We start from the raw sequence: 14,038 nt of genomic DNA, 5'->3' as shown, positions 1-14,038 counted from the left end.
TGTGATGAAAGCAGTTATCAAAAAAGGTCTCCAGAATGGAAGGAGTGCCAAGTCAGAGGTATATAACATGTTTTAATTCTCTCGGAAGAATTTCTCTTTAATGGCTTTTCTTTCCTTCTTAAAAGAAAATTATCAAGGTACTTTCTGCCATCTTAAAACTAAGTTTTTAGTCAAATGAAATGGCTTTTCTGTTTTTGAAAATGTTGTGTGATGCTTTAATTTAGTTTCCCAGAAATGCAGATTGAAGACCTTTTATTAACTTAAAATATCTTAATTTCCAATGAAGATCAAACCCTCCTAAATTACCTGTAACTTAAATGGCATATTTATCATTTCTCTCTCAGTACCAGTGGATAACTTCTCCATCGGTGAAGGAACCATACAAAGCTGCTAGACAGAAAAGGAGAACTATAATTTTGGAAAGTGGTTGAAAAGGAAAAGCTACTATTAGAATTGGTAACTCTTTCTTTTTTTTAATGCTACTAGAACTTATACCCCTTATATATCCGGTGTGCTAAAATTAAAACAGCATTAATGGTTATTCCTTAACGGTTAGCTGTCAATATTATTTGTGGTTCTTATGGAACACACCTAGGATGTTCCTAACACATAGTGTTTAATATGTATTAGATATTAATTTTAATATGATAAAGCTCTTGAAGTGACAAAATCCATATCCAGATACAAGGACACCCTTTCATGTGGGGTCCATGCCTTAGGAAAGAGAGGGACGCATGTGATGTGTCTAGTGACAACCCCAAGATAAAATAAAGTAGGCAGAGCCCTTGGCACTTTACAGATATGAATACATTTTATTGTCATCACAATCCTGTGAACAGACAGTGTTTTACAGCAGCGCAGACAGGTTAGAGTCAGGTGCAGCGGGGAAGTGGGATCAGGCAGGAGAAGAACATGGGGAGAGTCGGGGGGGTGGTGGGCCGGTTCTGGAGCCTTTACTAAGGAAAGAACAAAAATCACAGATGATAATGACTGCTTTTTCCAAATGCAGGAATCAGTGGAAAAACTAGAAATGATCATGTTCAGAATTGTGATCAGGTATGTCTAAGTATGTAAAAGTCAGTTACTTTCCCATAAGCCAGATATAACACTAAAAAACAAGGAAAGATCCCATTCGCAACAGTCACAAAAATTAGTAAATATCTAGATGTCAGTTCATTGTTCACCTGAAAAAGTTATTGCAAAAGGATAGATGAAACATTTTGAACATATATGTTAACATTAATAAAATGTAATGTTAACATATGATCTATTAACATATAAAGCCACTGACAGAGGGAATGACAGATCGGTGGAAAAGTCCAGAAACTGGTCCCTGTTTACTTGAGAATTGTATTTTAACTTAGACAATTTTAAAGTCTAACTTGACTTTTTGTCTAATTGACTGATTGAAGCATTGATAATTCATTTAAACAGAAATTATATATTTGCATCACAGCATACACAAATTCTAGTCAGTCGAAAAGATGTAAATGCAACTAAATGCAAGAAGCAGATATAAAATACAGGAAAGAATTTCTGTGTAAATGTAGGGAGTACAGAAGCCTTCCTAAGTAAGCCATAAAACTCAGAAGCCATAAAGTAAAAGATATTTAATTACATGAAAATTTAAAACTTTCCTACAGTTCAAGATATAAAGAAAACAAAATGACAGACACAAAAGTTTGGTAGTGTATTAACATATAAAGGTTACTGTTGATATAGAGAATAACCCACAAATAAATGAAACAGGATAACCAAATTTTAAAAAGGCAGGGGATGGTTTCTACCTGTATGAGCAAACAACTCAGAAGAAACACAGCTGGCTACTAGACAAATGAAGAGGGGCCAACTTCTTTAGGAAATGCAGATGAAAACCATGGGATTTTCTTCCCCTCTGATGAGCAGAAATTCTTAAGACTGATAACATCTGGTGTAGACGAGGGAACAAGCACACTTTGCCTATGTTAAGTATAATAAATGTGTTCAATCATGGAGCGAGGTTTGCAGCGTCCATCAAAGTTCAAAACTCTCTTGCTCTTTGACCAAAGACTTTTACTTCTAGGCACCTGCCCTCTGCCAGTACTCTGCCTTGCACAGAAGTGTGCATAAAGTCAGGCACCCGCAAGTCCAATGAGGGATACTTACGTAATGGAGAAAATCTAGAGACAACCCGGATATCCTTCAGGAGGGGTCTGATGAAGGAAATTAGGATCCATCTGTGGTATGGAGTAACGTGTGTGGAGAACGGGGAAGGTCTGTGAGCAAACTGGGAAGATGACCTGATACGTCATCAGGTCAAAAGGAAAAAGAGCAGGTGTAGAAAAGGACATGTCTATTATTCCACTTAGAAACCCACAGTGTTTGTATTTGTAAATACTATATATGTATATATGTACATATGGAAACACGCATATATACACTTATACACATTTGTGTATCTGATCCTGAAAATGCACAAAAGACTGTTAATGGCAACCACCTGTATGGAAGGGAATAGATCTTTATATTTTTACTCTAGTTTTCCTAATCATGTGCAAATTTAGAGTTAATTTTTTATTTAAAAGTTAGGCAGTCAGGAGAGGCCTAGTGACTCTTTTGTGGGCTTCTCTCACCTCAGGATGCACTCGTCGCGCCCTTGTTGTTTCTGGTTTGTCTTTTGGAGCAGACACCACTGAAACGAGCGTCTTGTCATCGCTTGCCAACTGCCTGCGGTTTTCTTGCGCCCTCCTAACCCTCACCACCTTTGTGAGATGCTGTTTCGCGCTGAGGTGGTGCCTTTCCCCTCACACACACCCCTCTTATATCTTGGGAAGTCCCGGGGTTTCTCAGTGGGCATTCTAGAATACTCATCCCAGAGATGCAGTGGGTTTTTCAGCCACATGCATTTGGGGAAAACTCTGTTCCTGTATGAATTATCCTCTTGGGAGTTCACGATTCACCGGAGCTCTTGAGACGCTCTAGGAAGTTGAGTCAAGAAACCCTTGTAGCCCTGTTAATTCAGGATTTCCTAAATTTCTATGACTGACTGTGGCACCGCTTTTCCAGTCACAACCATCCTTATCAGCTTCTGTCATAGACTCCCTGGGGAGCGCTGCTCAGACTCTGTCCTGGAAGCTTTGCAGTCCCAGGATTACCCGCTGCTTCCACACCCTCCCGGCCCCCTGCTAGCGCTCTGTCAGCCTGGCACCTTCTCCCTGCCCCCCAACTCATTCAGGCCACAGGCCCTGCCCTCGCTGTGGGATTTAGTGATAACGCCTGGGAGCGGTGGCCCAGCACAGCCCACGGCAGTGCTCGGTGTGGCTCACAGGGTTTAAAACACACAATTTGAGCCCTTACTGGAGCATGGGAAGATGATTTAAAGCCAGATGTCTTATTTCATAATCCCCGTGTCTCTGAAAGTGGGAGAAACAGACTGGGAGGGCCGTATGTTTCAAGCAAAAGGGAGACTGTTTCTCTGTGGAAGTAAAGAACAGGCCCTCACAGTTAACAGGTAACGTAGGGAGTTTGTGCTGAGTCTGTCATGTTGGGCCTGTTATACTCATTTATATGACCATTGGGTCCCTATTGGCATTTGCATTTACTGCCCATGCTTGTAACTCCCCAGTGTCCCTGTCTTGGTCACGAGCCCTAATTCTGTTGACCTAGAAAGTTCTTTGTGGGAGCTTTCTAGCAGGGCTCTCCCGCAGTGTCCCCACCCTCCAGCCCCTATGTCCTAGTGCTTCTTTTACAATGCAGAACTCCTTGTTGTGCAGACCTGATTGCTCCTCGTTGCTCCAGGATCCGATCGATCCAGTTCCCAGGAGAGCGTATCTGCAGGGCCCTCTGCGGTCTGCAGTCCTGCCCCCAACCAGGCACCCAGCATCCCAGGTGCTGCCCACAAACACATGGAAGAATTCTCAACATCACTAATCATTAGAGAAATGCAAATCAAAACTACAATGAGGTATCACCTCACACTAGTCAGAATGGCCATCACCAAAAAGTCTACAAACAATAAATGCTGGAGAGGGTGTGGAGAATAGGGAACCCTCTTGTACTGTTGTTGGGAATGTAAATTGATACAACCACTATGGAGAACAGTAAGGAGGTTCCTTAAAAAACCAAAAATAGAACTACCACACGACACAGGTGTTCCACTACTGGGCATATACCCTGAAAAAACCATAATTCAAAAAGAGTCATGTACCACAATGTTCATTGCAGCTCTATTTACAATAGCCAGGACATGGAGGCAACCTAAGTGTCCATCGACAGATGAATGAGTAAAGAAGATGTGGCACATATATACAATCAAATATTACTCAGCCATAAAAAGAAATGAAACTGAGTTATTTGTAGTGAGGTGGATGGACCTAGAGTCTGTCATACAGAGTGAAGTAAGTCAGAAAGAGAAAAACAAATATCGTATGCCAACACATATATATGGAATCTTAAAAAAAAATGGTTATGAAGAACCTAGGGACAGGACAGGAATAATGATGCAGACGTAGAGAATGGACTTGGGGATGGGGGAAGGGGAAGGGGAAGTTGGGACGAAGTGAGGGAGTGGCATGGACATATATACACTACGAAATGTAAAATAGATAGCTAGTGGGAAGCAGCCGCATAGCACAGGGAGATCAGCTCAGGGCTTTCTGACCACCTAGAGGGGTGGGATAGAGCGGGTGGGAGGGAGATGCAAGAGAGAGGAGATATAGGGATATATGTATATGTATAGCTGATTCACTTTGTTATAAAGCAGAAACTAACACACCATTGTAAAGCAATTATACTCCAATAAAGTTGTTAAAAAAAAGTTTCACACAGATAATTTCATATAATCCCATAATAACCCCTTTTCTTCCCCTACCCCTTATATTGACCCTCCCCTTTCCCTCTCCCCACTTGTAACCACTATTTTTTTCTCTGTATCTGTGAGTCTGCTTCATTTTTGTTGTATTCACTAGTTTGTTGGCAACAGGCTGGCTTCGACACTCATGGTTTCAGATCACACACCTCTTTGAACATACAGCCTTCACAGTCAGCCACAAGGAACCACCCCAAGTCAGGTAGTTGACCAGAGCCCAGAGTCAGCCTCTCTCATGAAGAAACACCTTGGCTTGAGATGAGAGAAAATTTTTCCTTCTCCTGATCCCAGGCCTGCCAGTTTCCTGCCTTGACATTTCTTTCCACAGCAAGCAGCCCACCATTAAACAACAAATAACTTGTGAGCAGTGGCAGTGCCAGCTTAATGAGTCTGGGCATCCACCCCCAGCCCCTTTCTGCACATCACCACCTACCCCTCCTTTGTTACACACTTATGAACATGTTCTAAGTTATTTGCTCGGTGTCTTTTTGAATCACGTTGCCCCTAGAAGCCTCACTCTAGCTCATTTAGACTAGGGTTTTCTGACTCAGACAAGGGCTCTATGCCATGGTTAGGGTTCTTAGATGTCATGGGATTCAGAGGAGTTCTTCTAGAAATTATGAGCTGAAAACTGAATAATGTCATAAGTCTTTTAGAATGACTAAAAAATCAGCCTGCAAAGCAATTTAAGGCCCAACCATACTTACTGACTAGGCCTCGTAATTTTTTAATTTAAACCTTCGGGGTTCACTGAGCTTCCTGAGTGCTGGGCTTAGGTCAGAAAAATATCTAGAGTACCGTCCTATTTGGCAACCGTATTGCATGGCGAGAAGCCACCCAAGTCTTCTAAAAGGGTGAAGCGTTGGTGATACTCAAAGGCCAAGCAGTCATGTCATGTTGAAAGTTGCTCACTGGTCAGAAAACTGGAGATGTGGAGCGAGTAAGGATTTCTTTGCTTGTCTTTTCTCTTCTAACATAGTCTCCAGCTGCAAATTATGACACCCTAAAGGAAAACACATGTGGTGATTATTTCGCTGTATATTTACATCAAAGCATCATGTTGTACAACTAAAACTAATCCAATGTTATACGTCATTCATATCTCACAAAAAATAAAACTGGGGAAAAAAGGTTCAAATCTTAAAAATAATTCACACAAATGTGCTAATTGATTATAAATAAAATTTAAAACTCTGTATTAAGGCAGAGGTTTATTTTTTCTTTTACTTGTCTTCAATTTATGGATAATAATAGTTTATTATTATTTATTTTAACAATATTAATTAACAGTATTATTTATATTTAGTAATAGTATGATAGTATTACCCCATAATTACCCCTTAATCTCCTCTGCCTGTTATGTTGTGCTGGGCTATTATAGCCTAGCTGGAAATCCTAGAGATAAATTCTAGACAAAGGATTTATCTCTACTAACTTTTGTTATAAGAATTTGGGCAACTCAGCAAGTCACTGAACCTCTCAATTTCATCTGCCATAAGTATCATATTACTTATTTTTCAAGGTTTCCGGGAAGACAGTGATGTTTGCAGCAGTTTGTATAAGACTTGTCATATGGTATCATGTAAAGTAGTTATTATTTTTATCAATAAACACATACAATCCCATGCACATTTTCCTTTCTCTGTCCCTCTTTTCCTTGTGAAGTGATTGCCTGGACTCATGTCTCTGAGTCCATAGTCACTTAAGTTATCTGATCATAGACAGGTATAACAAATATCTGAGTAACCTTCATAATTTTCCATTCCTTACCTTTTAACTTTATTGCACTGACTCCATCAGTCTGTAGGCTTACCATATCTGTACAACAGTTCCATCACAATTCACTTGAACAGAGCTGGCTCCTTTAGCTAGCTTAGAAATATCAATTGACCACTAGATGTCAGACTTGCTCAGAAACCACATTTATTTCTTCACAACCGGTTCTTCACAAACGGTTCTTAACAACCGTTTCATGAAGGTCACATTTCCATCAGGAATCAATTTTATTTGAGTTTGCAAGTCTATGTTTCTTGCCAGTATAATATGTTTTCTTCAAAGATAAAACTTAAGCACAGATTCTGCTATCTTTGCACCCCACGTGATGGAGTGGCTGACACACACTTGTCCATGGACCCAAGTTACACTGAGGAATAAAGACAACTGCAAAGCCCTAAATAAATCAAATGGCAATGAAAGACCAGATTCAGAGAGCGGTCTGATGACAGTGACAGTTAGAAGCTACATCTAAAAGAAAATATCTATTATGACACGAAAGAAAACAGTCATCAAAAAACGTCATCAAAAGACATCAAGCCTTTTGGAATAAAAGGTCTCTTCTTTTTCTTTAATTGCACTGGGATCCTGAACCAGAGCAGTGGGCATGTGAGTTTGCAATCTTGGAGGGGCTGTTTAAAGAACTGGCTCACAGGATAGCCTACATAAGTGCTTAGCGACATTAGTGCTTAGTTCAAAAAGTCATCTAAATGTGGTCTGAACATAACAATAGACATAAGCTATAACAAGACCGATGAGAGAGAAAAAGGAGAGTGAACTATAGAGGAGAGACCTCTGTGGCAAGAATAAATGTACCAAGGCACACAGAACATTATTTTTTATAAATTAAGTTCCTAGGGTCTAAAAGAGTGTATAGCAAGACAAAAAAAATAAATTTGATGTGAAATTTATTCATTTTACTTCATTTTCTTCCCTACATAGGTTTATAATCTGTGAATTAAAAATATAACTTACTTTTATTTTTGGACAGTCATACCCAAATTAATAGTCCAGAGCTAACCATTACGCTATGAACCCTCCATAGTACATTTCAAAGGAGCTATACTGTTGTCTCTTAAAAGGCAATATTATTCTGATGATTCTATCTTCATATTTGACCCTTGTTCTCAAAACTCCAGAAAGTAATCCTAGGAAACACTTTTCTTGTGTTCTGATGAAAGAATCTTAAAAAGTATCTATTTCAATTACCTACATTTTCAGGAGAAGGAAATACATACTTGTAGGTAATTCACTGTGCCTAGTCAGGGCAAGATAATTTTGGGGGTCCCTTTATGTCTTATGAACAGTTTGATCAGACAGGACAAGCATTCTTCAATGTTTTGCAAAGCAGGCAGGAGAGGGAGACTTTCCTGGTATGATATAGCACAATATATCTTAATCACAATGGCCAAGGGGACATCCTCAGAATTTGAAGACAGTTGGCAGACTCAGTTCCCCAAGACCATGCTCTCACTCAAAGGTTAATACCTTCACTGGTGACAAAGGAGGCTCTTAACTTTATACCTTCTCAAAGTCACTCAAGCAAAACTTTGTAGGTTAGTGGAATAAACACAGGGCTTGGGATAGATGGCTTGGGTTAAAATCCTACCTGACTTGTCAATTAGCCTTGAGCTAATTTTCTGAGTGTCAGGCAAGTCAATTGTTAAGGTCAAAACTGCCCATTTAACCTCCTATTATAATGGTCAGAATTAAAGGTAGTTTCCTGAGAATCTGGAAGGGAAAAATAGACCTGAACACAACTCATGCAGTATAAAACGTGGCAGCATAGATAATTTGGGGAATCACGTTCTGTTTTTTCCAGGACAGTCTCACATTTCAGGTAACAAAATGTATTAAATGAGTAACTTTATGTAAAGTATTATTACACCTCTGTAAGATTTCTTTTGTATGTAGATTAATTTTTATTTATACAAACCTCATTTCCTAAGGGATTTGAAATGGCTTATAGGAGCAAGTCAGTCACAAGTAAAATAAAATTAACTGTATTAGTCAGCATGTATTTGCATATAAACACATTTATATGCTGGAAAAATTTCTGGGTTATGTTTTATTTCTAAAAATATACTCATGATATGTCTAAGAGTAGAAGAACAAAAATGTGCTTTAGTGTTCTGAGGAGGAAATGATTATTTCAGTGAAGATAATCAAGAAGGGCTCCATGGAGCCAGCAGAGCTGGGCCTGCACTAAAAGATGTCAATGGGTGAGTCTTTCAGGGAGCCTGGAGGCATCCTCATAAACACCTGTGGGCCACTTCCTACCACCACCCGCCCCCGCCAGATGGCTCCCTATGGAAAAGGTCTGGGAGCTGCCCTATGTGGACACTATTGTGATTCTTGTTTGTCCTACTTAGATTCTTCCTTAGGGGAGCAGCAATATTAGGATTCCTACATGGCATCTTCATAATGTCAGTGATATAAATGCAGTTATATAAATCCCCCTGCTCTCCTGCCCTTCCCGCCTTTTCCTCCTCTCCCCTTTCCACTTCTCTCTTTCCCTCTCCTCCCCTGCTCTTTCCTTTCATTTTCTTATTTGCTTTTCAGTTTTCAATTTTTTCTTTTCCTTCTTTTACCCCCATACCTACCTCCCCCACACTTTGAGGTTTGATTTGCTAATGACCAACGAAAACAGCAAATACCGGAGAAAGTATAAATGGATCAAAAGTCCTCAAACTAATTATCCATTACTTGAACTAATTACCCTAATGATATACTGAAACATAAAGTGTGTTCAACTCAGCCACTCATAACCTCTTCCCCAAATCTCTGTAAAAGGCTTGTGGAAGATCTGTTTTGCCCATTGGTGGATAAAAATATCATCTCTGATGAGCTTCAAACTGATGCCAAAATGCAAGTTCTCTCCTTGTTTCTTGTTGGAAATGAAGTTACACAGATTTTTACTTTTTTGTGCACTAAGCACTGTTACTGAAAATCCACTAGATTTAGATAATCATATTGGTAGAGTTGAGAGTTTTGTTTATATTTACCTCTTGGCAATCCTACAAACCTCTGCTTCACTATGCACCATTTCCTATGAGACCCTGCAATATTCAGGACAAAGATATGGTTTATCAGTGTCCCAGTCACTTTTGGCTTTTTGTTATTCTTTTATTAATTTCATAATTATTAATTTAGTTAATTTCATCATTACTAATTTAGTTTGGAATGTGCTCTTCATTAACCCTATGCATAATAATGCACATTTAGATCTACAAGATTTCTGACCCTAATTGTCTAATAAATAAACTTTAAACTGGTATACATTGCAGCTCAAAGAGACACCAACCATGATATACCCAAATACTAGGTTGTTGATACAGCTAGTATTTTTAATTCCATTCCCCTACCCATTTACTTAAACAATGACATTTCAATGCTTATATGCTGCTTATGAATTTGAGTTATATAAATAAATTTCAATATTCTGTTAAAGTAACTATAGTCAAATCACGGTATTTTTATTTATTGATTTGCCATCTGTGATGGTTAATTTTAGGTGTCAATTTGATTGGACCACGGAGTGCCCAGATATTTGGTCAAACATTATTTGGGGTGTTTCTGAAAGGATGTTTTTGGATGAGATTAACATTTTAATTGGTAGACTAAGTAAATCAGAAGACCACTCCCTAATATGCCCTCAACCAATCTGTTGAAGGCCTGAATAGAACAAAAAATCTGACCCTTCCCCAAGTAAGAGAATTCTTTCCTGACTGAATACCAGCCACCAGCACACCATATTCCCCCTGTCTTCAAACTTGAACTGAAACATCAACTGAAACATTTGTTATTCTTGAGTCTCGAGCCTGCTGGCCTTCACACTGGAACTAAACCATCACCTCTTCTGGGTCTCCAGCTTGCTGATGTACCCTGTAGGTCTTGGGATTAGCTACTACCCTCCACCAATTCCTTATAATCTCTCTCTCTCTCTCTTCCCATATATATGTGTATATATATATATATATGTACACATAAGATGATAGATAGATAGATAGATGATAGATAGATAGATAGATCTCCTATTGGTTCTATTTCTCTGGAGAACTAATACACCATCCAACATTTAGTTTTCCTTCTTAACAGCATCCCAGTCTCCCTCCTTGGGAATTATTTCCCTCACAATGCATACACATTACATACACAATGTTTCACAGTGGGACTTTAGGTGCCTGCAATTCTATTAACAAGAATAAGCTGGATACCTTATTCACTAGACAATAATAAAGATAAAAATTGACAAGATGATAAAGATAATATTGACAAGATTAATAATCATGCCTACAAAGCCCTTACTCTGTGCCAGATCCTGCTCTGATTGTATTATGTGTATAAACTCTTTTAATCACACAGCAACTCTTATGTCCATTTCACAGACAATGAAAGTGAGGTACAGAAATTGAGATGGAAACTGGTGGAACCTGGATTTGAACCATAGACATTCCGACTCCAGAGACTATGAAGAGCCAGATAAAAGGTTTGGATTTTTACTCAGGAGGCAACTAAAAGCCAGCAAGAGGTTTTTCTTAGTAAAGTCATATAGTCAGATCAGGTGTTTCAAGTCTCCCATCCACACTTATTCGGCTATGTCAATCAGAGGAGATGACCCAGAAGCAGTATGGGGAGCCCAGCTGGGGAAGAGTTGGGGAAGCCTTGACTGATTGGTACAAGAGCTTCAACTGGGCCACTCACTCCAGGGGATTTATCTCTTTATTTCCAAAAAACACTAATCCGAGCCTATTATACCAAATAAGTACTTCTTCTCAGTAGCCCCCAAATTGTCACCCAGAAATCTTGTGACTTCCACTCAAGTAATTGGAAATTTTCCACCAGGATCATGACTCAGAGAGGCAGAGATTTGGAAAATGCCTAGAGTTCTCTCCTTGTCCTGTGGGCCCAAGCAGCATGGCCAATGTTCCCACTTCCAGGTATTTCATTTCCAAGCCTGATGCTCCAGCTTCCCACCAGCTTGTGTAAGTCCCAACAGGCCTCCAGAACCTCCTTTTTTAGCTAGTTAACTAAACTGGCTTTCTGTTGTTTGCAAATGAAGAATCTGAACTGATGTTCTAAGTTACTTGAAATTTTAGGACATTGTTTAAATATAACAATGAATGTTCATATTATTTCATGCACATTACTAAGTGATTCATATATATATATATATATATATATATTGCTGTGTTTTATCTGTTTTAGACAGAAAATTACTCTATCAACCTCGATTTCAGCTAGCATAATGGGGGAGATGTTCCCTCCCAATACTCCCCAATATTCCAAAATTCCTGTCTACTGAAGTGAACAGAAATTAAATTTTATTGTCAAAGTATATTTAAATTGTGTTTCCTCCATCAGTTTAGAAAGTAAAACTCTCAAAAGTCTGGATCATCTAATGAAGAGATATATCATTAACATGGGTAAGTAATGATAATAATATAACTACCCATTCCTTACAGCATTTTAATGTGTCCTGATATTCTAACACTAGTATAGTGTAAAAAGGGACAGAAAGAATTTCCATATTCTAACTTTTCAATATTCCATAATAGGCTGTATTTTAACATTCAAGTGGATGAGATTAAGATGTACTTTTTTTTTTTTTTTTTTGCGATACGCGGGCCTCTCACTGCTGTGGCCTCTCCCGTTGCGGAGCACAGGCTCCGGACGCACAGGCTCAGCGGCCATGGCTCACGGGCCCAGCCGCTCCGCGGCATGTGGGATCTTCCCGGACCGGGATATGAACCCGTGTCCCTTGCATCGGCAGGCGGACTCTCAACCACTGCACCACCAGGGAAGCCCTAGGATGTACTTTTAAAGATGAAACTGTTCTAGTACAATGTTTTGCTAAGAACACTCAAAATCCTGGGCTCTAAACATTTTTCCTGTTGCCCAAGATGCCACAAATAGCAAGTGACAGATCCAAAGACTCTAAGACATACTTTTTTTTGCACATTTTACTTCTCTGAAACTGGGATATATCTTATAATCAACAGCATCCCGCAGTCACTGTCTCATGTCTTAGCTCTTACTACCTATGTATGCAGCCCTTGGTTGCTATTTCTGGTGCAGGACTGGGCAACTATAGCCTTCAATACTTTCGCCAACAGACCATTTAAGGACCATTTGAGGAAGGAATAATCGATTTGGTTGTTGTCTGAAAAAACTTCCACTGACATCTTCTGGTAAGATCAAGAAAAGGCCAGCATCAAAATGTACGGCAGGTTGCTCCTGATGTAGTCCTCTCCTAAGAAGTCCTACACCACTGTTCTCTTGATGACACAGATGAAAATACTTTGTGGAAGGATGAGGGTATCAATAACTGGGATGCAAAGTCATTCTGAATAACCAGATTCTGAATGAGAAGAAACTTTTGGAATCCTTTAACAATATATTTATCTCATATTTTTTCTCTTTATGGATATACAAGAGTGATATATGACTGAATGTTTGAATAAGTTCTTAAAAAACTCTTTCAATAAGTTTAAAATAAAATTCTTAGTGGTACAAAAGCATTGTGTTGGTTTAATTGACAGTGGTTTGTGGGCTATTTTTTCCCCTTTTATAGTGATACATAATATAATTGTTCATTTTATAATTGGTGAATCTTTAAAGTAATGAAATATAGTAGTGTTCCAACAAGTCAATCTATTCTTCATCATACCAAACTGCTGCACCCTATTTTTATATTTTACATTTTATATGTATGTATTTTTATTTTATATATTTTTTGCCTTAAAAGAAAACTGGGGATCAGAATACAAGATCCAGATTAGCATATTAAACAAATGACTAAAGTATATATTATGAACCCATGAACAATTAATCTTACACATTTAAATGCAGATCAAGATTACTTAGAGATTTTTTTACTTATTAGCCAGGGCCAGGTTTCAGCAAGCCACTGAGTCTGGCAGACATGAATGAGTATGTAGGATTGCTTTCAATGGATGTAAAGAAGGCTTGTATACTTGGAAGTTACAGTTCGCTTTAGATCCTAAGAAGAAGGGAGCACAGACATACTCTCAACACTTGACTGTTTCATTTTAAAGGCATATAGGACTTCTGCAGCTCATCAGTAGGTTTAAAATACTTCCATCCAACTTTTCTATATTCCAGGTACTCTGCTTATTGTTGGATGGATAAGGGCAGGTTATAAGCACTCCAAATAGAGAGACAGGTACTCAAAATAAATAACACTGATATAATCTGTCTCTGGTGCTAAGATGAAAGAATGCACAGGATTCATGGGGAAGGATCCCCAAGGGCAAAAATATGTGGGAACTTGCTTAGTTTAAAACAAACAAGAAAAAACAGTTTGGGAAGGCTTATATTATTCTCTGCTTCCCCTTAATGGGTCTTACAGATTCTAACAAAAACATTAGAATAATTAATGTTAACTAAGTTGATTAA

The 14,038-nt window shown here is 38.8% G+C and overlaps 1 long non-coding RNA gene across 1 annotated transcript; it reads left to right on the top strand.

The window, feature by feature from the left end:
* The first annotated feature begins 344 nt into the window (after window positions 1–344).
* Window positions 345–12,946, top strand: LOC141279120 (uncharacterized). Its single transcript, XR_012332909.1, has 5 exons — window positions 345–456; window positions 11,008–11,108; window positions 11,465–11,604; window positions 11,984–12,045; window positions 12,736–12,946. It is a non-coding gene; the product is annotated as an uncharacterized lncRNA (long non-coding RNA).
* Window positions 12,947–14,038: the final 1,092 nt, after the last annotated feature.

The sequence above is a fragment of the Tursiops truncatus genome, chromosome 1, assembly GCF_011762595.2.
Source record: "Tursiops truncatus isolate mTurTru1 chromosome 1, mTurTru1.mat.Y, whole genome shotgun sequence".
Classification (NCBI taxonomy): domain Eukaryota; kingdom Metazoa; phylum Chordata; class Mammalia; order Artiodactyla; family Delphinidae; genus Tursiops; species Tursiops truncatus.
This window is presented reverse-complemented; position numbering and strand designations above follow the sequence as displayed.